General features: G+C 37.8%; 1 protein-coding gene across 3 annotated transcripts in view; it reads right to left on the bottom strand.

The window, feature by feature from the left end:
* TFEC (transcription factor EC) overlaps positions 1-27,349 on the bottom strand; it is a 629,038-nt gene that overhangs the window by 188,303 nt on the left and 413,386 nt on the right. For all 3 annotated transcript variants that reach the window (XM_073238555.1, XM_073238556.1, XM_073238557.1), the window contains one exon: positions 3,956-4,047. The gene's annotated coding sequence lies outside the window, so the exon portion shown is untranslated. The remainder of the gene's footprint in view (positions 1-3,955; positions 4,048-27,349) is intronic.

Below are 27,349 nucleotides of genomic sequence, written 5' to 3'. Positions count from 1 at the left end.
GGTACTTGAGGTGAAGACTGGAGGGAAAGAAGCCAGTAAAATCTACTCTGCCTTCAAAGGCTTGAGTGGGAATGCACCAACCCTGGGAGCTTTACTGTACTTGCACCTAAACGCAGTACAAGATAAAAATGGGTGAAGCCCAAGGTTTATGAAGGCACGGTATACATCAGTTTCGCTACGCTGTTGGTCCTTTCTCATGGTATCCTTGTGAACATGCTGTCAAATATCAGCTGATTTGTGACTGCTTGAAGAAGGTTGATATCACCCTGAAGTACAGGCATTGGTGAAGTGCCAGCAGATTCCAAACAAGTCAAACTTTTAATCAGCTGTTGGGAAGAACTAAGAAGGTATGCTGTTCTTATTCTTGCCATTTGCCCCACCCCAGCCTTGGTCATTCTCTGCCCTGCTTTATGCCCAGATGCAGAGGCTGATTGACTGTGGAGCTAATAAAGCTCCAGCCTCAGGGTCCCTCAGGTGTGGTCCCTTCCAAGCCTTGTGCCTAACGTCACTTTGAATTATTTTTCTTATAGAGATCTTCCCAACTGTATAAATTCATCCCCCCACTATCTGGACCCAACCCTGCTGTGGACTGTCAACTCACAGTGGGCAAAAGGACGGCGCCTTTCAAAGACGTCTGCATCCTAACCCTGCACGTCGTGAATAGGTTACCTTCTGTAGAAAAAGAGGTCAGAATGATGCTGTGTGAGGGCTCAGCCTGCTGCTGCTGGCTCTGCAGATGGAGGGAACTGGAAAAAGCAGGGAAGTGAGTTATCCTCTAGAGGCCCCAGAAAGGGAGGAGCTTTCCTGACACCTTGATTTTCACTAGTGAGGCCTCAGTAGGGCTTCTGACCTACAGGGATGTAAAATAATAAATTTGGATTGTTTCAAGCCATCAAGTTTGTGGGTAACTTCTACAACAGTAATAGGCAACTAATACACCTGGCTTCTGGTTGGTTGTGGCTGCCGGGAATCATCTGAAGGAGATGGGAGACTGAGAGGAGAAAGTGGTCTGAGCGTTGCCTTACTGCTCTCTGCCTGCTCTGAGCCCAGTGTCCTGGCAGGGACTGCACATCCCCATAGCTAGAATGCCTGCTATGGGCACCTCCTTCACTGCTCCAGCTCACTGGGATCCTGGGGCAAAATTCCCTTTCCTTGCCCCATCAAGCCTAGGGCTGGTAAGGGCTTCTCACTCGTGTTTCCTAACTCCAACCATGATTTTGAAAATGGTGCCTGTAGTGGGTTGAAGAGTGTTGCCCAAAAATACATGTCCACCCAGAACCTCAGAATGTGACCTTATTGGGAAATAGGACCTTTGCAGTTGTGATAAATTAAAGATCTGGAGATTAAATCATCCAGGATTTAGAGTGAGACTTAAATCCAGCGACTAATGTCCTTTTAAGGAGAGGAGAAGACAGAAAGATACACAAAGAGGAAGGATATTTGAACATGCTTTTACAAGCCAATGAATGCCAAGGCTTGCTGGAAAGCACTAGAAATTAGGAGAGAAGCATGGACAGGTTTGCCTTCAGAATCTCTACAAGGAACGAACTGCCAACATGTTCATTTTGGACTTCTGGCCCTCTTAACTGAGAGAATAAATTTCTTTTGTTTTAAGCAACTGAGTTTGTAAGAGTTTTCTATGGCAGCCCTGGAAAGCCAACACAATACCTTTGTTAAAGTTTCATAAACCATCTGAGTTGGCTTCTGTTTTCTGCCATGACCCTGGCTAACCGAGACAAATGTTTACTACTCTTGCAAATGATAGGAAGTTGGTAGGAATGGTTAAAACACTGGATTACACAGTCAAAATTAAAATTATCTCACAGTTTGATTAAAGTGTCATGACTGAAAAATATGATATATAACAACAGCTTTGCACTTAGGTTCAAAAATTCAGTTGCCATTATTGTCCATAGAACCTTAGACAGATCACTTGGTATTCCCGACTATATAAGTTTTATCGTGCCTCAGAATGAGTTAATAGAACTTGCTCTTCCTACCTTACTGTTCTAGGAGGAATAGGAAATCATAGAATACAGGGAAATAAGTATAGATTTAGGAGCCAGGAAATCTGGGTCCAGATCTGACTCTCTTCCCAACAAGCTGTATAATATTTAAGTAAGTTCACCTCTGTGATTTCTAGTTCCCTAATCTCTAAAATGAGGAGCTTGGACTAGATGGCCAACAATTTGATCATTTAGTTCTAATATTCTATAGCTGATCAGGACAGGGAAGACATGTAAAGCAGCCAACTTCATGAAAAAGACCAGGGGGATTTTTGGTAGTTGATCACAAGCTCAGAAGTGACTAGCTATGTCATGAGACTGCTAAAAATAAATTAATTAAGAAAGAAGAGAAAAACCTAATATAGAATTAGTCTATATTGGAAATACATCTATCTAAAGGGAGATTCGAAAATCGAGTTCAACTGGCTGTGTTATGTGGTCAGTTATAAACATAAATCTGTAAAGGAACAGTAACAAGAATATTGTCACAGCAGACAATGGTTTGGCATCTGATAAATGTTATATATGTATTGATTTAATGAGCAAAGAATACATATGCTGAAGAAGAAAAGGTTTAGGATGATAGTAAATAAGGAGAACTAAGGCCAGTGAGTCAAAGTAGAACAAATATAATTTCAGAAGCAAGATCAGGAAAAGAATTAAACTAATTAGATCTGTAAAACAGTGGTAATGTTGGACACTAGGACTGTTCACAGCTATGGTTAGGTAGCATTTTAGGGTTGCAGTCAACCTATCAAAGGTTTGTCAATGCTGGCTCATACCAGCTCACAAGAGACCATTGCTGGCACTTCTTCCAAATTCTGTAATGAACATCATTTCAGTAGGTTCAAACTGGCCATCATGGCAGTATTTGCACCACAAAAATCAGCAAATACTAAAAACAAGAGCCTTGAGATCTCATACAAGTCAAAATTATAGTTATTCTGTGAGATCAGGTGGTTTAACATTCACCATCACACAATTGGGTGTTATGGAATTCCAGCACTGAATAGTTCACTTTGCAATTTTACTCCCAATTCTAGGAGTCTTAAGATTCTATTTGACTCGATCTAGTGGAGGGAAAAATCAGGACAGATGACTCTATGTGAAGTTAAAATGCCTTCAAAGTGGGACTCCCAGACTCAGCTTCCCGGTTCTATACATTCCTGTTAGTCTTGATAACTCTCCCACCCACATTGGGTATCCCCTCCCCTCTTTCCTTCTTATCAAAATTAAGATACATACAACAACCAGAGAAAATGGAGACACATAATAAAGAGCTTCAAATAGGTTGTCATATAAGAAATAGATAAGGCTATTATTATTATTAGTTATATCACTTATTAGGGGAGGTATTGTAGTATGATTTAACCAACAATATCAACAACTTTATATGGATTCACAGCATTCACTAGCTGACACTGATCAGCTGCACAAGCCAAAAGGTCACTTAATAGCTCCTGGATTCTGTTTCTCATCTTGAAACAGGACTTTTACATCTCCCAATTCAAAAGTTTCTGAAGGTTTTCTATGACATAATGAAAAGAAATTATTTTGTAGGTGCTATGCAGATAAAAATTGTTACCATAAAATTTTATTTACATTCTAATTAAAAATTGCATGTATACTATAATTATAACAGAAGAAGAACTAGCTGCACAATATACTCCTTTATCCCTCACTCTATGTTTTATCTGAATGTGATTCAGAAGCAAAATGATGCCATCCAACCTTGTTATTTCCCGTGTAACAGCAGCAGTGACCACTGCCAACAGATCTTATGCTGTGACTTCGCTGATCTGCTCAGCATATCCCTGTGGACATGTTATATCAAAGGTATCCCAGAGCCTTGCTAATGTGGAACATATCCTTCCTCAGTATGATTTATTCTGTGCTCTAAGACACAAATAAATAAATTTTTGAAAATGAAAGCATTTTGAAATACTCACATTGTATTTTTCCCTTGGATTAGTCCTATTTTCTCCTTCCTGTAAAGGCCATTGCTGCCACCACTAAGGCTAAGGTGTTACGGCTCAATGTCCTAGAAAAAAAAAGAGAGACTTGTGAGAGCCTAGAACAATGGCTGCTGTTTCATTCTGGAGCTCCAAATTAAAATTTCTGAGTCCACAGCAAGAGGGTGCTCTTGAAAGTCAGGCTTTGTTCAAAGAGTGAAGGATGTCCTAAAATCCAAAGCCTGCCTTTACATCTTGAGCTTAGAGGTCTGAATATTAAATTTTCCTGTAAGGTCTAGGCAATGAAGATTCAGGATATCAGATCCTGAAGCACATATCTGCCTATAGGTTTTGAGTAGATGTTTGGGAAGGAGAGTGTTCTGGGTGGGGAAGGCAGATGGGATGGGAGGTGGAGGAAGTTAAGGACAGAAATTTAGATGAAACAAACCCAGGTTTAGGAAGCTGCAGGTACTGTGGCTGACAGGGATTCTGAAATCCAAACAAGTTGAGAACAAACCTGAGAACAAATGAACTGGTGATCCCGCTGCTGCTGCTCTGGGGACCGGAGAGCAGTAAGGGTGGAGAGAGAGAGGTCTTGATATGTGGGGCTGTGTGTCCCCACATCCCCGTTTTGCCCCCTGAGTCACAGAGGAGCCAGCGGTTCCCACGTGTAGGAGAAGGCAGAAGCAGCGAGCTCAGCCGGGGGGTCTGGTGACTAGGAGGTGAGCTTACAGCACAGAGCTCTGAGGCCAACTTCGCATGTGTCTTATCAACAGATTTCAGCCCCTGACAAGTTCACTATGGATACAATGTGACCAAAGAAAATGACAGTAAAACGTTCTTGGGGAGAAAGGGTTATACCCAACATTATCCCACCTGTGGTGGCAGGTCAATCACTAAAATCCTGTCCACTCAGAGCGTGTGTGCATGCAGCAAGCCGGTCTCTGCCTCTGGGCCCCTCAGCCTGCACAGCTGTCCTCTGGGCGTCTGTCCTCAGTGCTGCCACCACTCCAGCCTCTGCTCCGCTCTCCTGCAGCCTTGCAGCTGTGCCACCGTGTAGCCCAGAGCACTGGGTGGAGCTCTTTATATAAAGAGCCAATAGCAATGATTCCCACACGTGTGTAGTGAGCTAGCCAACCAGGGCCAGGTGAGAATCCTGGCCACAGGAACCTTCATTTTATCCACACCTGGTCATGTATTTTAACCTCCCATAACCACTCCTTGCCATTTGCTTAGGGGAAAGTACTTTAGGTAATAAGTCCTCTAAGAAAGAGACCAGCAGACCCACAGTTCTTGCCATGAATGGGTTAAAAAGGAAACCCTCATTGAAGTACCTGCCTTCACTGTTTCTTATGAGACTGAAGCCTGTACCCCTGGGGTCAGGGCACCAATGAAGGTCAATGTCCATCAGGCTAAGACCCAGAGTATCAGACTCGGGTGGATCTGGGGAATGATGACCCTTCCCAAGGGAAGTGGTAGGGCTCTGCCTAGGGAAGGTAATGGAGTTTTAAATGGAGAGTGTGGACCTGGAGAGGAGACATGACTGGCCAGGCATCTTTGGAAGATGGAGGTAAGTTTATAAAGGCCCATCCCTGGAAAGCCATAAGAGGTTCCTTTACATGCAGGATTCAAGAGAAACTCTGAGTTGACTAGTTCAATCTTGAACTCCTTTCTAAAATTGCCCTCATCCTAAAATACAGAAGTCACACACCTGAAACTAATACAATATTAAATGTCAATTATATCTCAATTAAAAAAGAAAGATCTTGTTATATGAAACTCAGAATTTTTAAAATAGTGAGCATATATATTTATGATGTTCTTAATTTTTCACAATGTCAAAAATTAAAACTACTCTTTTGCTGACATAAAACTGCAAATACTGAGACATATCTCATGTTTTCCTCTTTAAGTTTAACTAGAAACAAATAAATAGCAAATTTATCTTTTTGAAAAAAAGTGTGAAGAATCACCAAGGAAGGTGGTCAACTAAAAACTAAAAACTAAGGAAATCTTCCTGGTCCAGTGCTTCTAGGAATCATACAACCTCAATATCTATCTCTTCAAAATGAGAAATAAAGATTATTTTTTTAAGTCACATACTCTTAAAAATCAGGTGTGAAGATGAAGGAGTAGGGTGGCCAAGTGTTTCCATGAGTTTGCTGGAAAAATGGTGTTAATACATTGGAGCAACTCAGAATTCCAAAGGATGAAGAAAAATACCAGAGCCCAAAGGGAAACAAGAAATGGGGGAAGATCCCTGGGATATAAAAATATTTAAGAAGGATATGTAGATGATGAATTTTGCCACCAAACATTCTAGGAACTATCATTACTGCTTACTGAGGGGCAGACGGGGCCTACTAAACTCCAAGTAACTCAAATATGTGCCATCAAAAGACAAATGTGCTTTATGTTATGAGTAGGACTGTGCATGATTTTTTTTCTTCCCTCTATTCTCTAGAGTTTATGCAGTCACATAAATACCATTTATTCAACAAATATTTATTAACTCTTAGAATGTACCAGAAATTCCTCACAAATGAACAGAGACAAAAATCAATCCCCACCTGTATTGTAAATAAATACAAAGTAAAAGTAGATTATAAGTAGAAAAAAAGTAACTTTGAATATTTTTAGCTCACTAGACAAATATGTCTATGTATATGTGTATGTGTGCACGTATCTATAGATCTATAGATAGATGTGGTTTTCCTGTTTATTTCCCTAGTGTCCTTTCATATTATGGTCAAGTCTTCATTTCGCTCACAGGTTTATCCTAATTGCCTAAAGCTTACTGAGCTAAAAAGCTCAGTATTCATAATCCACCTATTAGATCCTTAAAGCTTTGGTAAATTTAACTTAAACAAAATTATAAAAAATGAATCATGATGCTTAGATTAAAACCTGGTTAATAAACTAATTTTTACACTCTAGCATACCCACTATAGTACCACTATCACAACACACATATACACACCAATAAGGTTAAAATTAATATAAATTTAAAAATTATTTCCAAGTCAAGTATATTTGTTAAAATAGCTATTACAGTTTTATATGAATGCTCAATGAGGAAACAGGGAAATTGTGTATTGCAGAACAATGAAAAATATTCCACTTGTCCATTAGGTGGCAGCAAAATTCTTCTACACATTTGAATTTTCAATGCCTTTGTTTTCAGGGCCTTTCAGGTTTGACAGGCTGTACTACACACAGAGAAATGAAAATGTTTGATTGTTACCTCTCAGAGGAAGGGGCTCTATAGACATCAAGACTTATGTGTATTGAATTTAAAGCTTACTGGTTAGAGTAAATTATCTTTCAAATGTAAAAAAGTAAACAATTTTTTAAGTTTTCAATTCAATCCAAAGAGTTACTCTCACATATATATACCAGTAATATTTTAGGTGTTTTCTATTTTTGGCTCCAATGCGTAGAACCCTATACGGAATCAATATTCACCAGCAACATCAAAGCCTCAGGCTGCAACCTCCATCTCTTCCCTCACCAGTCTCCTGTCATCTGAGTAAAAGCTCCCTCTCTCTGTAAAGTTACTTCACTGGAAATTCAAGCTTGAAAATCATCCTAACACGCATCATCAAAATTACTCTATTTGTCTAAAATGTCCTTTAAAAAGCAAGGATATCCACTCCCTTCATCCCCAAATTCAGGTGTTCTACAGGGCCCAGGGCCATTACCAAAATTCAGCTATGGGACACCCATCTTGTCCCTACCTTTATCAACATCCGGGGGTGTAGCAGAAGAAAGTTCAAATGGGGACAAAATAATGCTGTGTGAGGATCTGAAGTACTATAGGATGACTGTTGCCTGTGTGGTGGGCAAAACCCATAAACTCAGGCAGTGTATTGACCTCCTTCCCACAGGCACTGGACACAATGCATATAGCAGGTAAGACATGTTGCCCAGAGGTGCAGGCCACCCTATTCTGCAGTGACTGAGCTGGGTCCTGGTTCTTCACCCATGTCCTTCCCAAAAGCTCTTCTCTGAGTTCAGCAGTAAGAGCCTTTTCTGTGTCATGGATGAAACTCAGGCATTCAAATTCTACATCCAAAGCCCTTGCTTCTCACCATCTACTCCTATTCTTAGTCACTATCTTGGCCTTAAAACACAAAAAATGAACAAACAAAAACAACCCTGACATTTGCACACAGTAAACAGAGTAATAAATATACAATGTAAAGTGAAAATCAATGGTTTCCCACTCCAGCACTCCTTACCCAATCCCACTCATGAGACGCAGCAGGCTTTGTACCAGCAAGTTTTATTTTTCCTCATAATCCCCATAATGAGTTGCATGCTTACTTTATTTCCTTTTTATTTTTAATTGTATCTATTTTGTATAATTTTCATTCAATGACATGCACAGATTTTAAGGGTACAGTTTGATGAGTTTTTGGCAATTGTATAGATCCATGTAACTACTATCTTAACCAAGATATAAAACATTCCATCTCCCCAAAAGTTTCCTCATGCCATGTCCAGTCAAACTTCTGCCTCCCAGCCAACCTCTGATATGGTTTCTGTTTACCGTAGTTTAGTTTTTCTGTTGTAGAATGTCATATTAGTAGAACCATTCAGGTTTTACTAGTTTGTGTCAGGTTTCTTTTGCTTACTGTAGTATTTTTGAGATTCATCAATATTGTTGCAAGGATCACTAGATCTTTCATTTTTTTTTGCTAAGTATTCCATTGTGTGACTATTCCACAATTTCTCCCAGTCCCTTATGATAGATTTTTGAGTTGTTTCTACTTTTTTTGGCTTTTAAGAAGAAAGCCATAAGTTTTTCTGTATATTCTTGTATAAGTCTTTTTGACCATATGTTGACATTTCTCTTGGACAAATCCCTAGGAAACTGAGACAGAAGGTAAATGCATGTTTTCCTTAAGGAACTTCCAAACTGTTTTCCAGAGCGTTACACACTTTTACACTCCAGAGAGCAATGTGTGAGTATTCTAGTCATTCTATATTCTCACTCCACTAGTACTGTCAGTATTTTTCATTTTAGCCATTCTAATGTATATAAAGTCATATCTTTCCGAGGTTTTCAAGTGTCTTCTTAGTTCCCCATATAACTTTAATAAGAACGTCTACATAGGTGAGCTGGGGCATGGTGGTTGTGCCAGGGACATCTAACAAATGCACATACATGTTTATTTTGTTGGCCCTCAGGGTCTCCAGGCCAGGCAGCCAGATCTAGGCTGGTCACTTTCAGATTAAAGGACCTCATCCTTTTACCTCAAAGTGCCATAAAATAGCATTTTCAATATATGCCATGTGAAAATTGGGAAGCTCTTTAAAATACATACTTCAGCCTCTACTTTTCATCCTTTGTTCAACTTTAGTTAGGATCCCTTGTCACTTATTAAGAATTTACATCCCTTCATTTGAATTGTTCCCCCTTCTTTTTTTATCCTGAGAGCAAAGAAGGGGGTTGCAGGTTCCTGTGGAGTGAACAATTTCAGAACTGATTTGCTAGTAGACTTAGAAGATGCTCTCCAAATGGGTCTACTACAACCTGAGAGCCTGTCGGTAACCTATGACTTACACACTGTGTAAAACACGACATCTGGCAAAACTTATGTAAATTTCCTTCTGAATGGATCAGCCCTAAATCACTGTTTGGAAGAAGATCCACAGAAGAATTCATTTAAAGAAATTTCTTCCTTCCACCTCTATTTGATAGATTTTATCCTATGAGATGTACACTTACTTAGGGAGGATGTGGCTCTGTGGCTCCCCAAACTCATGCACATACCCTTAGACACCCCCCTCCATTATTTTTTGTCACGTGCCAGTTACAGCCACAAAGCTTTCCTATTATTGCTAGGTTGCCTTTTGTTTGTTTATGATTCAGAGTTTGCCTGTTAGCTATAGACCTTTGACTGTTTTCCAGAGTTCTGACAAAATTGATTCTGCCAGTTCCCACTTGTTTTTCAGTGTTTCTGTGGGGAGATGAGAGTTTGGAGTTGCTAACTCCACTATTTTGCTGACGTCCCTGGATTTCTTTGTAAGGGCATGCAAAGCTTGTGAGAATGTGTTTAGAAGCTCCTGTGGTGGTCTGCATCAACAAATGGAAACTTGACAACAATATGGAAACTATCCATAATTCAACTTTCAGAAGTATAACCTGCCTGCCAATACATAAATTTTTGGTCAAATTTGGTTTACATAAATGACTAGACTTTTATTTTAGATGTTCTTGGCTGTTTTATAAATATTTATCATTTTTAAAGATCACAAACAAAAATAAGTCAGTTAAAATCTTTTATACACATAGTACACCTGGGAAACAGTGATTATAGTACCTACTCCTATTAAACAGAAAAATGCCACATGTTGCTATTCAACATAAAATACAAAATTGCAACAATCCAAGGATAGTTCGTGGTTTAGAAGATAATCCATTTTACATGGTCAAAATCCAACTTTATATTTCATTACAGTGCTTATATAAGTTAATAAAATATAAAGTGATGTAAGTAAAGGTATAGTTGCTCACATATTTAAAAAATAACAAATAGTATATTTTGAAGGTCTTATCAAATATTTAATCTCACTGAGCTTCTCAGGAAGCCTGTGTGAGGGAAGTACCCCATGGGCATCTATCCTGAGGTGCTGGGACAGGGACCCTTGAAAGTCAACAATATCATTCTGATCTAGTATCTTAGAAATATTGAGCTATGAGAAACAACAGAATATGACTGATAGAACTTAACTGGACCTTGAAAAAATGGGACTAGCCATGGGAAGGGAAATAAAAACAAAGGGAGATACATAAATATTTTAAGGGGTCTTCTTGGCCCGCTAGCAGGGGAGCAGCCCTACTCTTCACCAGGCTTTTAATTAATTAGTATTTTGTACAATAGCATGCAGGAAGACCCAGAACTCTTAAGAGAAATATTAGTCAAAAGGTGTTTTTTGTTGGTTTTTCAATAAAGTCCCATTTATTTTCTACTTTGATGGTGAGGATCTGTTTTTTGCATCAGGTATGAAAAATGAGAGGTACCCCACTTCCCAAATCCCTTACACTGGCCTTAAGAGAGGCAAACAAAGAGACAGAGGTTCATCCATTATATCATAGAGAAGAAAGCATAAATAATTTCTACCACACAGAATATGATTTGCAAAGATTTGATAAAACAACCCTTAGTTTTGTTTTCATCTGTTGTTGAAACTTAGATGCTATTTTTGATGACTTGAATTACCTGTGTCATAAAGCTATATTTTAAGAAAACCATTTTTCTTTTCTTCTTGAGAGTATCCAAATCCCATAGGAATATATGTTGGTGTGGGTCATTTTTTTATTATATACTCTTTTGAGCTCTGTGTGTTCTATCTCCATGCTGTGTCTTCTAATTTGAGATGTTTCTTTCTATATGTCTGATAATTTTCTTCCAACCCATATCTTCTTTTATTCTTAGAACTTCTATTATATATTGGGGCTTGTTGGATTGACCCTATTTCAGTTTTTCTGTAGTGATTTTTTAAAATATAAATGTCTAACTAAAAAGTTCACACCATGTCTTTTCCATGCTTGACGGGGGCCCTGTTTCCCCTGCACGTATCTTTCAGGCCCTCGGAAGGCCCATGACCAGCTGCCCCACGGACACTGCTGAATTCACCGCAGCGCCATTGGGGATCCCGGACCAGTGGTCCCACTAGGCTGATACTCTTTCTACATCGGATCCTGAGAGACCATTCCCTCCACACTCCCTAAGAAGCCACACCATGGCTTTCTTCACTGATAGATCAGAGCAGTCTCACAAATAAACTAGACAAATTCTAGCAGCATCCCTTGAATGCCACAACGGAAGGAACTCAAAAACTTAGACCTTCGCAAGGAAAGAGTTCCTGTGGGTGCCCTGCCTCCAACCACCTGATCAAGCTTAACTGCTATCATGTTGGTATCTGTGGGGGAAAAGGCATAAGAACACATACTCCAAAAGATGAAGAGTTTCAGGCAAGAATGATAGGATGTGGGAAACTTGACTTTTTCCTATTTTCCAATGGTTAAGTAATATGTTCATATTAATTTCAACAAAATAATTCAAAGTAAATTTTAAAACAAAATTCTGAAGAATACTAATTTGTATGGCCTGACAGCCAAATATGCGAGACCTTATGTGTCTTCCTTGCTTTTTATGGATCAACTTTTCTGTCCTTTTATCTCATATTGCAAGTCATGGTATCACCATCGCAAAGCCCACGAACACGTAGGCCGCTGGTGCTTCGCGGCCCTCCTCAGCTCCTGCGGCTTTCAAGCTCTGACCCAAGACCTTCATGAGGCCCAGCAGCACCCCTTGTCTTGGGCTCCATGATGCTCTCTACCATTTCCTCAGGTTTAGAGCGAACTACCTGAAGCAGTTTCAGTTGTCTGGAATGAAAAATTCCCTGATGAAGACACAGGGGAAGAATCCCTATGGAAGAAAAACCACCAACTTGCTAATAGGAAAGCTTTAAAAGACAAACAGAGAGGCCTCCCATGGCCTCAAGGGGCCCTTGCAGATGTGCCTTGGATTTAGGTTTTAGGAGGAGAAATCAGTTAGCAGAAATTTTAGTTATGAGGACAGCTAAGTCTGAAAATCTATTACAAAAACAACACACCTCTTTTCTATAACTAGCACTTGGCTTATTTCTTTAAAGCAAACCATATCCCTTAAAGGTGAGAGTGGTAAGTGGTACTCTTCCAAGCACAAAAGGTAGTCAAAACAATGCATGCCTCAAAAGCTTGTATTTACTTATTTTTCAAGTAGATGTTATTACTCCCATTCTACAGGTGAGAAAACTGAAGCTCAGAGAGCCATGTCTTTTGCTTGAGATCTCAAATCTAATTAGGTACAGAAACTAGCAATAAAACCCTGGGCTTTTCCAGTGACTGTAATGGGGTATGTGATGGGGTCTTGATAATAGGGGTAGTCTAGTAACCATAATGTTGCTCATGTAATTGTACATTAATGATACCAAAAACAAAAAACAAAAAACAAAAAAACCCTGGCTTTTCTAAGTCTAGTGTCCTCACATTCTTCCAGAGCCACCATGTCTAAGACTCCATAGCACATGGATCTCAGTGGCGACCAGTGCTGTGAATGCAGGCAGCTAAAGGGTGTGTTGAGATGATCTCAGAAGATCCCCTTCTCCAAAACATTTCTCTCTAGACCTGTCATATTTCTCCATCCTTATACTCAGATCAGGAGGAATTTAACTGAGATGAAAGGAGTAACAATTTCTCCCCATAACAGTTAGCAATGAATATCAAAGTAATATTAGAAGCTTTATGAGCATGTTTATGCCTGAATCCCTCCATTCCCCTCCTCCCAAATCCATATTTGGTGTGGGGAAGAACTAGCACATGTGCATATTGGAAAATTTCCCCCAGGAGATTCTGAAGTACTGCTCTAATTCAAGAACAACTACCTCATTAGGATTTGCTGATAGATGACTGAGAACAAATTATATTTTTACTTTACAACATATTTATTATCAGTCATGTATCAGACACTATATCAGGCACTGGTAACACATTTATGAAAACGTGGGTCATGGCCACTGATTTCATAGAGTTTATATTTTATTTTATTATAGCATAACATTTTAATTCTATTCTATCCATGGGAGAGACAAGAATTATAAGGTAATAAGAATTAAAAGAGACTTCAGGTAGGACAACAAAGATAAACTACCACACACATTCCTTAGACATTAGGAAATTAGTCTTGATCAAAAGGAAGCAAAGTAAATATTAAGACTTGAGAAACAGAGATATTGACTTATAAAATTAATGATATATTCTAGCTCAATCCAGCTTATATAAGCACCAATCCAACTAACTTGCTGTAACAAGTTCCATATAGTGTTAAAACATAAACACTGGAGGGAGGAAATCATTGGAGCTTGGAATAAAGGAGTGAGGGAAAGAATATTGACAAGAAATTCAATATTAAAAAAAACATTCAGATTGCTCAGGAGGATAAACATCTTGTGAGAGAAAAGGATTAATGTGTTCTTCAAAATATTTCTCTACTTAATAGAATATTGGTCATGCTTATTATGAAATAAATTATTAAGATGGAAGCTGGATTAGACAAAGCCCTAAGAGTTGTATACCAGTGATTAACTGACCTGAAGGAGTTAACTGCCATGTGAGATCTTCTTTAATAGTAACTTCCTTTAATTCCAAAATGTCTTCACCCCATTTTCCACTATATAATTTGTTGCATGAGCTGTTTGTGTAATCTGGCCTCTTACTGTCTCCCCAGCCTCATTCTCTAAAATTCCCCAAGTATCTTCCCCACTTCATTGCCCATAATCTGGTCACAGTCAAATGCTTACAGTTTTCCAAGCAAGCTTTGATCTTTCATGTTTGCACATTCTCTTCCCTCTGCTTAGAAAGGTCACACCTTTATCTTGAAAAAGAAATCAGAATATGTTTGTTTTCTAGGGCTGCCATAATAAAGTACCAGAGACTGGGTGGATTAAACAACACAAATTTATTTCCTCACAGCTCTGGAGGCTGGAAATCCAAGATCAAACGGTCGACAGTTTGTAGATGGCTGTTTTTCTCTCCATGTCTTCACATCATCTTCCCTCTGTGCCCATCTGTGTCCAAATTTCATCTTTTTACAAAGACACCAGTCTTACTGGATTAGGACTCACCCTAATGAGCACATTTTGACACACTTATCTCTTTAAAGACTCTATCTCCAAATACAGTCACATTCTGAAGTCCTGGAGGTTGATACTTCAACTTATTAGTGTTGAGGGGATACAATTCAGCCTATAACAGACAAATTTTTACCTTGTACTATATATATCCTGATACTAATTTCTTCTAGGAATTCATCTTTAATCCTTCCATATCAGGCTGGGGTAGGTGTCCTTCCTCAGAACTCTTGAACCAGAATATACATTCTGCTGTCACATTGAAGTTTCTGTTTTCTTCACTCTACTCTTAAGATAAACTTTGGTTTTCATAATCCCAGCTCCTTTTGCTGTGCCTGGTAGTAAGTGTTCAAGACCTGTACCGTTACACTTTATTGAAGTAGAAGCCTTCTGGCTTGGCTGCATAGTGACACCATTTAGCAAGTTGGGCGACAAGTTTTCTTTTGGCATGTTCAGTTTAAGAGCTATTCAAATGGAAATACCTAGCAGGGAGTTCAATAGAGAAAATCATGCTGAAAATATGATTTGGTGGATGGATATGATAATTTAGGGAAAACATGTAAATGAGAAGGTGGCTTGGAAAACCCTTTAAAGAATGACAAAGGGGAGAAGAAAGAAAAATGAAATGAAACTGTCAGAAAACTAAAGGAGACTCAGAGAGGATGGCCTCAGTTTCCATTTACTGTTTTCCATAAGGAAAGACAGATTTTGTGGTGAGCTGGTTTTTCCTTATGTTGCCACCAGGGGTCTCCACCAACTTCTGCAGTGCCTGTTAGAGTCCTCAAGCACCTTCTAGCTGTCACTACGAGCTCTTTTCCAGCAGGGACATCCATTGAGCTAGAAGACCAGTGCCTCACAACAGTGGTGGTTTATTGGATGCCTGACACTCTTGATTGAGCTATTTGGACACACACTCTTCAAATGACTCATGGTCTGAGGTTTACTCACCTCCACGTAGTCTCTTTTATTGGCAACTACATCTCATGATATGTGAGTGAGACATTCTCTCCCTGTTTCAAGAATTGGAACTGGGTATCTGCCTAGGACATAGTGGAGCCCAATATATAGCTTGTATAAAGTATGGTGAGTCTCCCAGTCAGACTGAAAAGAACTGAAACTTTTTCAAAAAAAGTTCCATCATGTTATAGTGATTCTAGAAGCTATCTTTTTTTCTTCTAAAAAAAGAAAAGAGGAAAAACAAGTCTATCCCTTAAAATGAAAAAAAGATAAGACTAGATAAAGCTGACAAGCATTTATTTCTTAAACATTTTTCCTTTTTCTAATTATTCCTGCAGATAACATTCTTTCTGTAATGACAACTCCATTATCTCCAATAGGTTATAATGTAGTTGAGTTTTGTGTGTATGTACTTTCACACTGGATTTAAACATTTTTACCAAAATGAAATGTTTAGTAATACAGAAAAGTAGAAATAGCACAATATATCCATATAACCCCTCCATCATTAACATTTTGCTGTTTGTTTCTTTTATATGTGTTTTTATCTGAACAATTATAAATAAGTTGTAAACACTATGGTGCTTCAAACCAACTACCTTAGCATGCATTTCCAGAAGATAGTAGCACTTCCCAGCTACTGGCAGTACTGTCAACACATCAGACAAATTTAGAAAACTTCTTAATGTCATCTATTTCCCAGTCTATATTTAAATATTGCCACTCGTCTCCAAAACATATTTTGGAACTGTTTTTATTTGGAAACCAAGATCTAATCAAGGACCATGTATTATCTTTGGTTGTTGTCTCCCTTAATCTCAAGCAATCCCCATTCTCACTTACTTCTTCCTGTACAACATAGACCTGTCAAAGCACAAGTGATTTTATGAAACATTATGTATCCTTGATTGGTCTGTTTCCTTGAATTATCCTTTAAATTAATCCTCTATCCCCTGTATTTCCTGTACACAGGAGGTTAAGACAATAGGTTGAATTGTATTCAAGTTAACACATTTAACAAAAATGATTCCTAAGTGATTCTGTGTACAACATTGTACATCACATTGGAAGGCACATAATGTCTGGTATCTCATTATTAGTGTTAGTTGTGTGATTCCTGGGCTAAAGGGACAATGAGTTTATCTCTCTGATTTAAAGTTACATTATTTTCCTTTGGGACATATAATCTTCATTCCCCATCAACTTTTTATTTAATGGTTTTGAAATCCACTAATTATCCCTACTGTGAGAGGAAGAATAATGCCCCCCAGCAAAGATACACATGTCCTAATCCTCAGAACCTATAAATATGTTACCATACAAGAAAAGAAGAAAGGGAGTTTTCAGATGTGATTATAGTTAAGGGTCCTGGGACGGGAGAGTATCCTGGATTTTCCAGGTGACTCCAGTCACATCACCAATAAAGCAGAGACTCTTTCCAAACTGGTCAGAGGAAGTGCTGTGATGATAAAAGCAGAGTCAGAGAGATGCTAAATCGCTGGCTTTGGAGATGGAGCCAAGGGCCATGAGCCAAGAAATTCAGGTAGTCTCTAATAGATGGAAAAAGGCCAAAAAAAAAAAAAATTCTCCACAGACCCTCCAGAAACGAGCATCCCGTTGACACTTTGATTTTTAGGCCAATGAGACCACTGTCCAAGTTCTGACCTACAGAATTGTACCATAATGCAGTTGTATTTTTTTAAGCTGTCAGATTTGTCATAATATGTTATAGCAGCAATAGAAAACTAATATACCTACCTAAATCAATTATTTATTAAGGGATATGAGTGAGTGTGTTTATGTGTTTTGAACATCAATCATATTCCAAATCATGTGTTCCTGAAGGCTATACTTGATCTACTGTATTGAAATATAACATAACTGTGGTCCAGCAATATCTACATAGTTATACTGTGGAATGATTTTTATATAATTTTTATATCATAGAATGGGATTTTTCTGTTTTTTCAAATACCCCATGCCTTGTCTATCAAAACTTAAGACTTTATTTATTATGTGATAGCAACATTGAGGTCAGCCAGACAGTATTCATTCCTGAAAATGATTACCATCCTCAGTTAAAAAATACTGTTCATGTGGGAATTTTTCTACATAGTTTGAAAGTTTTATAAACATTAGCTTCCTCCTCCTTCCCACCCCACACATTGTCCCAGAAAACAAATGTCAAGAGTAACCAAAGAGAGCTGGAGTGGCTATATTAACATCAGGCAAATGGACTTTGAGATCAAAAGGACATTTTTATAATGATAAAAAGATCAATTCATTAAAAAGGTAATCATAATGAATATGTACCTAACAAGAGCTCCAAAATACATGGAGCAAAAGCTGATAGAACTGAAGTGAGAAATAGACAATCCAAAAATACTTTTTGGACACTTCCGTAATGGATATAACAACTACACAGATCAAAAAGGAAATAGAAACTATCATCATTATAAACATAGTAACAGAAATAGAACATCTATAGAACATTCCTGCAACACCATAATATATATTCTTCAAGTGCATATGGAACCTTCTCCAGGATAGGAAGATCATATGTTAGTTCCTAAAATATGTCTCAATAATTCTAACATACAAAGTGTGTTCTCCAATTTTAATGGACTTAAATTAGAAAATAACAACAGAACGAAATTTGGGGAATTCACAAAAATGTAGAAGTTAAACAACATCCTCCTAAATAATCAATGGATCTACCTGGCTGGACAGCAGTGTTAGTCCTGTGGATGATTGTTGGTGGTGAGCCTCAAGGCTAGTGTTATGTTAGGCAGGAACTAAGAAGGGCTGCTATGTTCAACTCTCCAATATTTCTTGGATCTGTCTCTGTCTGTAAACCAACAAATACATATTTGATGGTTTCTCAGACAAGCTCCCTAGCCAACTGTAGTCGAACCTTATGAACCTATTGGTCAATTACTCATTACTGCCCAGTTCAACTGCCCAGCTAGGTTGATCTCCCAAGGTCTTGTGACACAGAATATGCCTTTGCAGCCTCTGTGCCTTGGCTATACCAGTTTCCTCATTTTGAATGCCTGCTGTCATTTCTCTCTGACTATCTAGACACAGTTGACATCATGTATATTCAATGCTTTGCAATCTATAAAATAATACATAAATGTGAACTACATTTCCTGGAATTCATACCCTTCAAGAACCAGTTTAAATCCTGCTCCTTCAAGGAAGCCTCACTGAACTCCTATTGTCCTCACTGATTTCTTTTTCTTGTCTATATATCCTCCCTCCCTCCCTTCCTTCCCTCTAAGACTGCATCCTCCTTGCTCTATGCTTCCATTCCCCATTCCCAGTACTTGGTAACCAGTATTCTGAATTTTCTGTTAATCATTTCCTGGTTTGTTTTGTGACGGTATTTATCATCCAGGAATATATCCTGAAACAACAAACTTGTATTTTGCCTTTTATTAAACTTCACATAAAAATAATCACACTGTATTTATGCTTCGTACTTTGTTTCCTTCTTATTATCATCATGGGTCTGTTAGTTGATTTGACTAGGTTTTATGTATATGGTTCAAAAATCAAAATAATACAAACAACAATGCAATATACTGAAAAGCCTTACTTTTTCTCCTGTTTTAAGCACCCTAAGTCCCCTTCTAACTTTTCCCCATGAATAATCACTGATTAGTTCCTTTTGGATCTTTCCAATATAAGTAAGCATACCTATATTCTGTAATCTTACCCTCCCTCACCCTTTTTTTAATCAAAAAAGTGACCTAACTCATCACATACAGATTTTCCCATATCTGTACACAAAGTACTTTCTTGTTCTTTTTTAAATCTGCAAAATGTTTCATAGTGTTCATCTACTATAGCTACTATAACCAGTCCTCTATTAATGGACACTTGGATATTCTCTAATCTTCTACTAATACAATGCTGCAGATAAAAACATATATCATTTTTATATGTGCATGCATTCCTTTAGGATACATTCCTGTGAGTAGGACTCCTGGGTCAGAAGGAAAATACGTGTGTAATTTTGGTAGGCATTTTCAAATGACCCTTTAGAAAGTATGTATTATTTTATACTCCAACCAATGATACATAAATACCTATTTCCCTCTGTCTCATTAAATTCAGATTTTTGCTAATATAAGTAAAAAATGCATCTCATTATAGTTTAATTTGCACCTGTCTTACTGTGAGTAAGGTTGTACATGTTTTATTATGTTTAAGGTCATTTTCTCTGTCTTTTCTGTGAGCTAGCTTTTCATGTCCTTTGCACATTTTTCTCTTAGATTATTGATACTTTTTAACATCAATTGCTAGCATATTAATTATTAGGATTACACAGATAACTATGTTTCTCTCTGATCTATCATTGGTCTTTTGGCTTTATATGTGGTAGTTTTGCCGCAAAGTTCTTATTTTTTAATGTAGTGAGTTTCATTAGTTTTCAAATAGCTCTCTGTATTTTTAATCAAGGTTAGAAAGTACTTTCCTAATCTAATTCTATAAATAAATTCTCCTGTATTTTCTTACAGTACTTAAATGATTTCATTAAAATTTTTGAGTTTATATCAGTGAATAGTATGACTGCATAGTTTCCTAAATGGAGCTACCAAGTAGTTACTATCCAACATTATGTATAAGACTCATCAATGTTGATGCATATAGCTGTAGTTTATTCATTTTAAATGCTGAATTCCATTGAGTGAATGTAAATAATGTATTTATCTTTCAATGATAATGAACATTTTGGTTATTTCCAACGTTTTGCAATTATGAACAGAGTTGTTGTAAACATGAGTATACATATTCTTATTATTTTTTAAGTTTATAGCATTCACTGTTTATCACTTATAACTTGCATTAATTGAAAAAATGAATTGCTATTTAACTATTTCCTACTACTTACTCTTGTCACACTAGGACTTGAGAGGAAGAAGATAATCATACATCTTTGGGCTATACGCTGTATTGACTAGGAAAGGAATGAGTTCTCACTAGGAAATAAATTGAATTGAATTGAATTGAATTAAATTGAATGGAATTAGTAGCCTCGTGTGAGCAGTGAAATGCAACATGAAATAAACAGTTTATTTCCTGTTAATTCAGCAAAAGCAGAAGCAAAATAATAAAATTAACTATACATTATTTTGAAAATGTATAGGTCTTTATTTTTAAGGTTATAGAAAAATTAAATCTTAACAAGAAGCATACAAGTCAATTCAATTCATTTGTCTTTGATAATCTTGGAATCTCTCATGTGCATATGAATCTGATACATATTTAAATATCCTGTGACCTATCAAAAATGGATGAAATATGATAGAAATTTTACTGTCTAATTTTCTTCTCATGCATTCAAAAAGAACACTTATCTGGCATATCTCTCAAATCATTATTTTGACTAATCCATTTGTTTAAATGATAGGTGTCTTAAGGTTACTACAGCATCTTCCGGCAGAAGCAAATATCTTTCAGAATGCATTCAGGCAAAGTTTTTATCCAGGGATTTTTAAAAGCCTGAGTTCTAAGTGAACAAAATCTGCATCTCTTTCAGAGCTAAAATTGGTTTTCCTCCTTACCCAGCTATTACAGTAAGCACTACACTAAAATAGACACCAATAGGCCAGTGGTATCCCTTTTTAGGACTGATTCAACTTATGAAAAATAAATTAGTAGCTTTTGCCCACACTGAGGCTTACCAGAGACTCATATTTATATTACAGTTAAGAGACATTCTTAAAAGTACATTTCCATTAGCCATAACATATTGAGCTCACAGGGAATGGTATACCCAAGGAAAAGCAGTTTAGAAAATGAGAACTTGTATAAATATTTTTTTTAATTTATTAAACTAGGCTATAATAGAAGAATGTTTTACTATAAAGTAAAATCACAACTTTATTATTAAGTAGTAATATTCCATTAAGACAAGGTGTGGTGTTATAATTAGTGTGGAATATAAATGTAAGCTTTGAGGCTTGTAGGACCTGCACATAGCACTGCGTCTCACATACAAGCCGACTTCTCTTTTTCTGCCAACTTCTCTTCTTCTGTACTAAAACACTGTACTAGCTAACTACTAGAAAAACCATAATCACATTGTTTAGGATTTAAATTGCTACAATAACTAAAATAATCTAAGACAATAATATTTTCTTACATTTTACATGGTGCTTGTCTTAGTCCTTTCAGGCTGCTATAATAAAATACCGCAGATTGGGTGGCTTAAACTACAAACATTTATTTCTCACAGTTCTGGAGACCGGGAAGTCCAACATCAAGGCCCTGGCAGATTAGGTGTCTGGTGAAAGCCTGCTTCCTGGTTCACAGAGAGCAGTCTTCTCCTTGTGTCTTCATATGGTGGAAGGGCAAGTTCCTCTCTGGGGTCTCTTTTATATAAGGGCATTAAGCTTAATCATGAGGGCTCTGCCCTCATGACCTCACCACCACCCAAAGGCCCCACCTTCTAACATCATCGCATTAGGGATTAGGTTTCAACATATAAATGGGGCGGGGGGCACAAACACGCAGTCTATAGCAGTGCTTATGGTTCTTCATTCATAGAATGTTTCCACAGCTGTTTGATTACTGATCATAACTGAAAAAGCCCTCATTGCTTATTCCTCAAAGGTATCATTCTACCCTGGGAGCATGCTGCCCATAGACAATAATTCCACAGATACCACTCAGCACTCACTACATTTGCTCACAAGGAAATATTTGTTTTAAAAATGATGTGAATTTCTCCACTCCAAGACACATAAGAATTCCTAGCCAATTACATCAATAAACTCCAATGCTATAATGTCTCGTACTTTTATTTTACAATCCTATCTTTTACATCACATTTTCCTTGTTTGCCTAGGAAAGTAGAGAGCATATATTTAGCATTATTATTAACATTTAAAACTGACTTGTGGGAGAAACAGGCAATATTTTTCCTTTCTGCTTTATACATCACTTTCAAATTCATCTAGCAATTAAAAGGGGATTATTCAGTGCTTTAGGTTTAGGTTAAAAATAAATCTTACTGTATTTTGGTGCAATAGTATGGAGTTTAATCAATCAAAATAACAACAACAAAAAAGTTTGATTTCTAGAGTAGAAAAATGAGTATTGTGTGCCCATATTTGCCTTAAGATTATAAGGGACAGAAATAGATAACACCCTGTGACTCCGTTTAATAAGAAGAGAAAACTCAGTTGTCCATAGATCATTCCCAGGGTTTTTCAAAACTGAACTTATAAAAAAGAGCCTTCTTTTATTTGGTTATGAAAGATGTGACCTGGAACTATCCGCACCCATGTCCCCCATGACCATGACATGGAGAAGCTGATCTGAAAGAATGAAACTGAAATGCTACAACTGAGAGATGGAGAGAGAGAGAGAGAGAGAGAGAGAGAGAGAGAGAGAGAGAGAGAGAGAGAGAGAGAGAGAGAGAGAGAGAGAGAAACTCTAATGAAGTCAATAAACCCAATTGGCTTAAACTAGTTCAAATTATGTTTCTGTCATATTCAACTAGATAATGATAAGACATTGAGAGATTACTATCTGAAAATGGGGTATTACTAAGGAAAGACCTTAAAATGTGATTCTGTTGGGGAGGAAAGCTATGAGATAGCAATCCTCTAATAATGATATTAAGAGAGCTGGTTAAGTTTCTTCTCAGATTTCTGTTAGGACGCATGGCCATGTACACTAAAGCTGCTACTTATAAGGACTCTATAGCAAATGTCAGGGTATTGGAGGGTATTGGTGACTTCTTAAAGCCTTGAGTAAGTTACAAGAAAGAGACAGCTTGGATCCAAATGGGCTTATCAGAAAAAAGAAGGGGTCCATTAGGATTGATCAACAATTCATTAAGAGAAGCCCTTGCCACCTGCCTTCAGAAATCCAGAGTAGCAGGTCAAAAAATCATGTGTCCACCTGATTACAAAGACCGACACTTGGTCTTAGATTAAATAGGGTGTGTTGGCTTGGCCAGGTGCTTTCAGAAGGAGTCAGAGATCTGGGAAAGGTTTCATTTCCCATAATTCACTGAATTATCTCCTATGAACTCCCTGCCTGATTGCCTCTCCAAAACTCTCATTTCAAAACATAGTAACTTGGGATCAGCCCAGCAGCAGGGTGAAGCCTATTATTGTCTCTGATTGTTATAAGACAGTGGCCTAGAGCAGGCAATTAGATTGAGAATAGAAGGCATAAACAGAGACCTAAACTTATTGCTAAGAGATGGAATCTATGGCTATAGGCTAGAGATACAAAGATTTTACTTGGCAGACTGTATTTTCCAAAAATAGTTACAAAAATATGTTTCATGAATGTTGCTGCTATGAGATATTGGCATTCTTATTGTATACTGAGGTCTATGTTCCCTTCATCCTGAGCAGACCCTTGTGAATACCTTGACCAACAGAATTTAGTGAAAGTGATGATATGAGACATGGGAGGCTAGTTCAGAAAAATGCCATGCACTCCACCTTGTTCTCTTGGGATATTTATTCTTGAAACCCAGCTACCATATCTGAAGAAGTTTAAATTAGCCCAAGTTGAAAGAATGGCGAGGTCATTTGTAGATATTCTTGCCGATAGTCCTAGTTAACAGCCATCGTCAATTAGACACAGGAAGTCACCTTCAGGTGTTTCTAGCTCCCAAGCATTGAGCCACCCCCAGGTTTCAATTTTTCCAGCCAAAGCTCCAGACATGATGGAACAGAAACAAGCCTTTCCTATGCCTCAGATCCCCAAGATCACCCTTAGTTTTGATGATTAGTATTAAGACTCACAGAACTCAGAAAAGCTGTTATATACATGGTTATAATTTATTACAGTGAAAAGATACAGATTAAAATCAGAAAAGGAAAAAGGCATGCAGGACAGAATCCAGGACAGAGTAGGCATGAGCTTCCAGTTATCTTCTCCCAGTGGAGTTGTAAGGACAGTATTTAATTCTTCCAGTAATGATGTGTGACAATACTATGAAGTATTGCCACCAGAGAAGCTCTCATGAGCCTGTTATTATTGGTAGTCATTCACATGGGCATGGAGCACCTGTGTGGCTGACCTTATTTACTCAGTCTACAGCCCTCAAGAGGTCAAACTGATACAGCACAGCCTTCGGCCTTTACTATAAGTTGCATTTTTAGTATAAACTATCTGGTGTGCCAGAAGGCTCCAAGTATACAAAAACATTCTGATCAGGCAGGATACTGCAAGGGTTTAGAGGTTATATCCCAGAAGCCAGTCATAGCCAGTCTTATATTTGGAATGGACAATGTAAGTCTACTGAGTTAACCCTCTAATGAGCACAAGGCTAGTTCAGAAGATGCCATGCAGGGCTACCTTACTCTGTGCAATCTTGAAATTCAGCTACCATAATATGAGGAGGTTCAAACTAGCCCATGCAGAAAACACATGGAGAGCCCATATGCACATGTTCTTCTGATAGTCGTGGGTGACAGCCATAATGAACCAGACATGGTTGTCCTCCATGTTTGGCCCCCACCCACTGTGTCATCTCCAGCCTTCAGGATTTCCAGCTAAAGCCCCCAGAAATTATGGAATAAAACTTTCCCACAATGCTCTCTCTGTCCAAATTCCTGGCCCACATAGTTTCTAAGCCTACTAAAATGACTGTTTCATGCAACTAACTTTGAGGTGGCTTGTTACAAAATAATAAATACTACAACAGCTTTTGGGTAAAGGAAGCAAGGTGCTGCACACACAAAAAAAGAAAGAAAACATGTGACATTTGCTTTGGCAGAAGTGAGCAGAAACTCAAAGGGCCTTGAAGATAGTATTTGAGAATCTAAAGGGTTTCTAAGAGACAGGTCAAACTTGAGAGGCTGTCAATAAGGGCTTAAAGGAAAGAATGGAAATGGTACTAGAAGCTAATGAAAGGAACCAATTGTTATGTAGGAGCAGAAAACTGCTAAGACTGTTGTCTGCAGTACTGTAGGGGAAAAAAATACCTAGAACTTGGTGATTACAGAATAGTGAAAGTGGAACCAGGCTTCTTTTCACTAACTGTGATAAATAAAGTATGAGAGGAAAAACAAACCAAAGACTGTACTATTAAAAAAAAAGGAAATGATACTTTCTGGGTTCAAAAGTAAAACTGTTTTCTTGTACCAAGCATTTCCAATGGCAAATTATTTTTAAATTAAGAATTAAGAGACTTCTGGGAAAAGATGAAATCCAGAGTGGTTTATAAGGGCTTTTGTAAGACTTCAAAAAGATCCAACAAAGTGACTCATATATAATCTTTTAGACAGAATGCTCCCTAAGGTTCTTAAGAGCATGCCTCATAAATCTTATGCATTTAAAACAGTTTCTAAAAATACTAAATGTGTTATTTCATGGAAATATTACACTGGGAGCAGAAGATAGAGGAAAGCTGATACCAAAGAGATTTGTGCACATAGCTTTGGCCTAATAGAATGGATTAGATGTTGATACATAAGAAACACACAAGATTTTTCAAATAATTGTAATGGCCTGGGATGAAAGGGACAGAGTCAATACAAATGCAAAGAAGCCTTTGGACTCCCAAGTTTTGCTCCCAGCTTATATACTGTTCTCTTCCTAAATTGTGATTTTGACATTCTTCTCATTAAGGTGAGGTCTATGTCTCTTCCCTTTATATTTCAGCAAATTTTTGTGACTATCTCAAACAATAGAGCATGATGTAAGTGATATTAATATGCCTCTCAAAGCCAGATCATAAAATGAATTCCAACTCACTGACTTAGAACAACTGCTTTTGAAAACCAGCCACCACTCTGTAAAGAAGCTCAAGCAGTTCAAGAGGGCCTGGCTAGAGGGGAATGGGGGCCTCCTACCTGCAAATGTCAATGAAGGTTCAAGCTAACAGCCAGGACAAACATGCCAGGCAGGTGAAGCCATTTTGCAGTACCCCAGTTAAGCCCTCTCAGCTGATGTTATATGCAGCGGAGATAAAGGATCCTTGATTTTTCCTGCTCAAACTGCAGATTTATGAAAAAACTAAAATTTTTTGTTGTTTAAAGCCACAAAGGTTTGTTACACAACAGTAGATTTCTGGGATCCTTTAAAGCAGTTGTTAGCTGATTTTGCTTCAAGGAAGACATTGGCAATGTTAGGAGACATTTTTGGTTGTCGCAACCCAGGTAGGCTGCTACTGGCATATAGTAGGTCAAGACCAGGAATAATATTAAACATTCTCTAAAACACAGATAGTCCCTAACAACAAAGAATTATCTGGTTCAACATGTCATTGATATCATGGTTGAGAAATTCTGCTTTAAAGTTCTTCTGAAAGAACTTTAACCATATGACCAGCATTTGGTTACTTTCAATCTCTTAACCTGACAAAAATGGCCTTACAGCTTTTTCCCTTACATTATCCTACTAATGCCATGTCCCCAAAAGATGTTCTTTTGGTAGGACAGCTCTCCAGAAAGAAAGCCATCCAACGATGCTTTTCTAGAACTTCACATTAGGGAATAATGGATAAGTAAGAGCTTCCCAGAAGTAACAATTGAGTGTCTTCCAAATGGAAGACAAAGATACTAACTCCCCTGATAGTACAGTTAGTTCTTATATTCCCAATTCTGCAGGAATAGTGTTTGCTGTGGGACAATGGCCACTGACTAATTCTGGGTTTATTCTAAGTAGGAGTTTTATTGTGGTGATGCTTTTGTGAGTCAGTGTCCCTCCAAAGTTCATGTCCACCTGGCACCTCAGAATGTGACCTTATTTCAAAATCGGATTTTTGCA

This window comes from Manis javanica, chromosome 6 (assembly GCF_040802235.1).
Source record: "Manis javanica isolate MJ-LG chromosome 6, MJ_LKY, whole genome shotgun sequence".
In the NCBI taxonomy this organism is placed as follows: Eukaryota; Metazoa; Chordata; class Mammalia; order Pholidota; family Manidae; genus Manis; species Manis javanica.
This window is presented reverse-complemented; position numbering and strand designations above follow the sequence as displayed.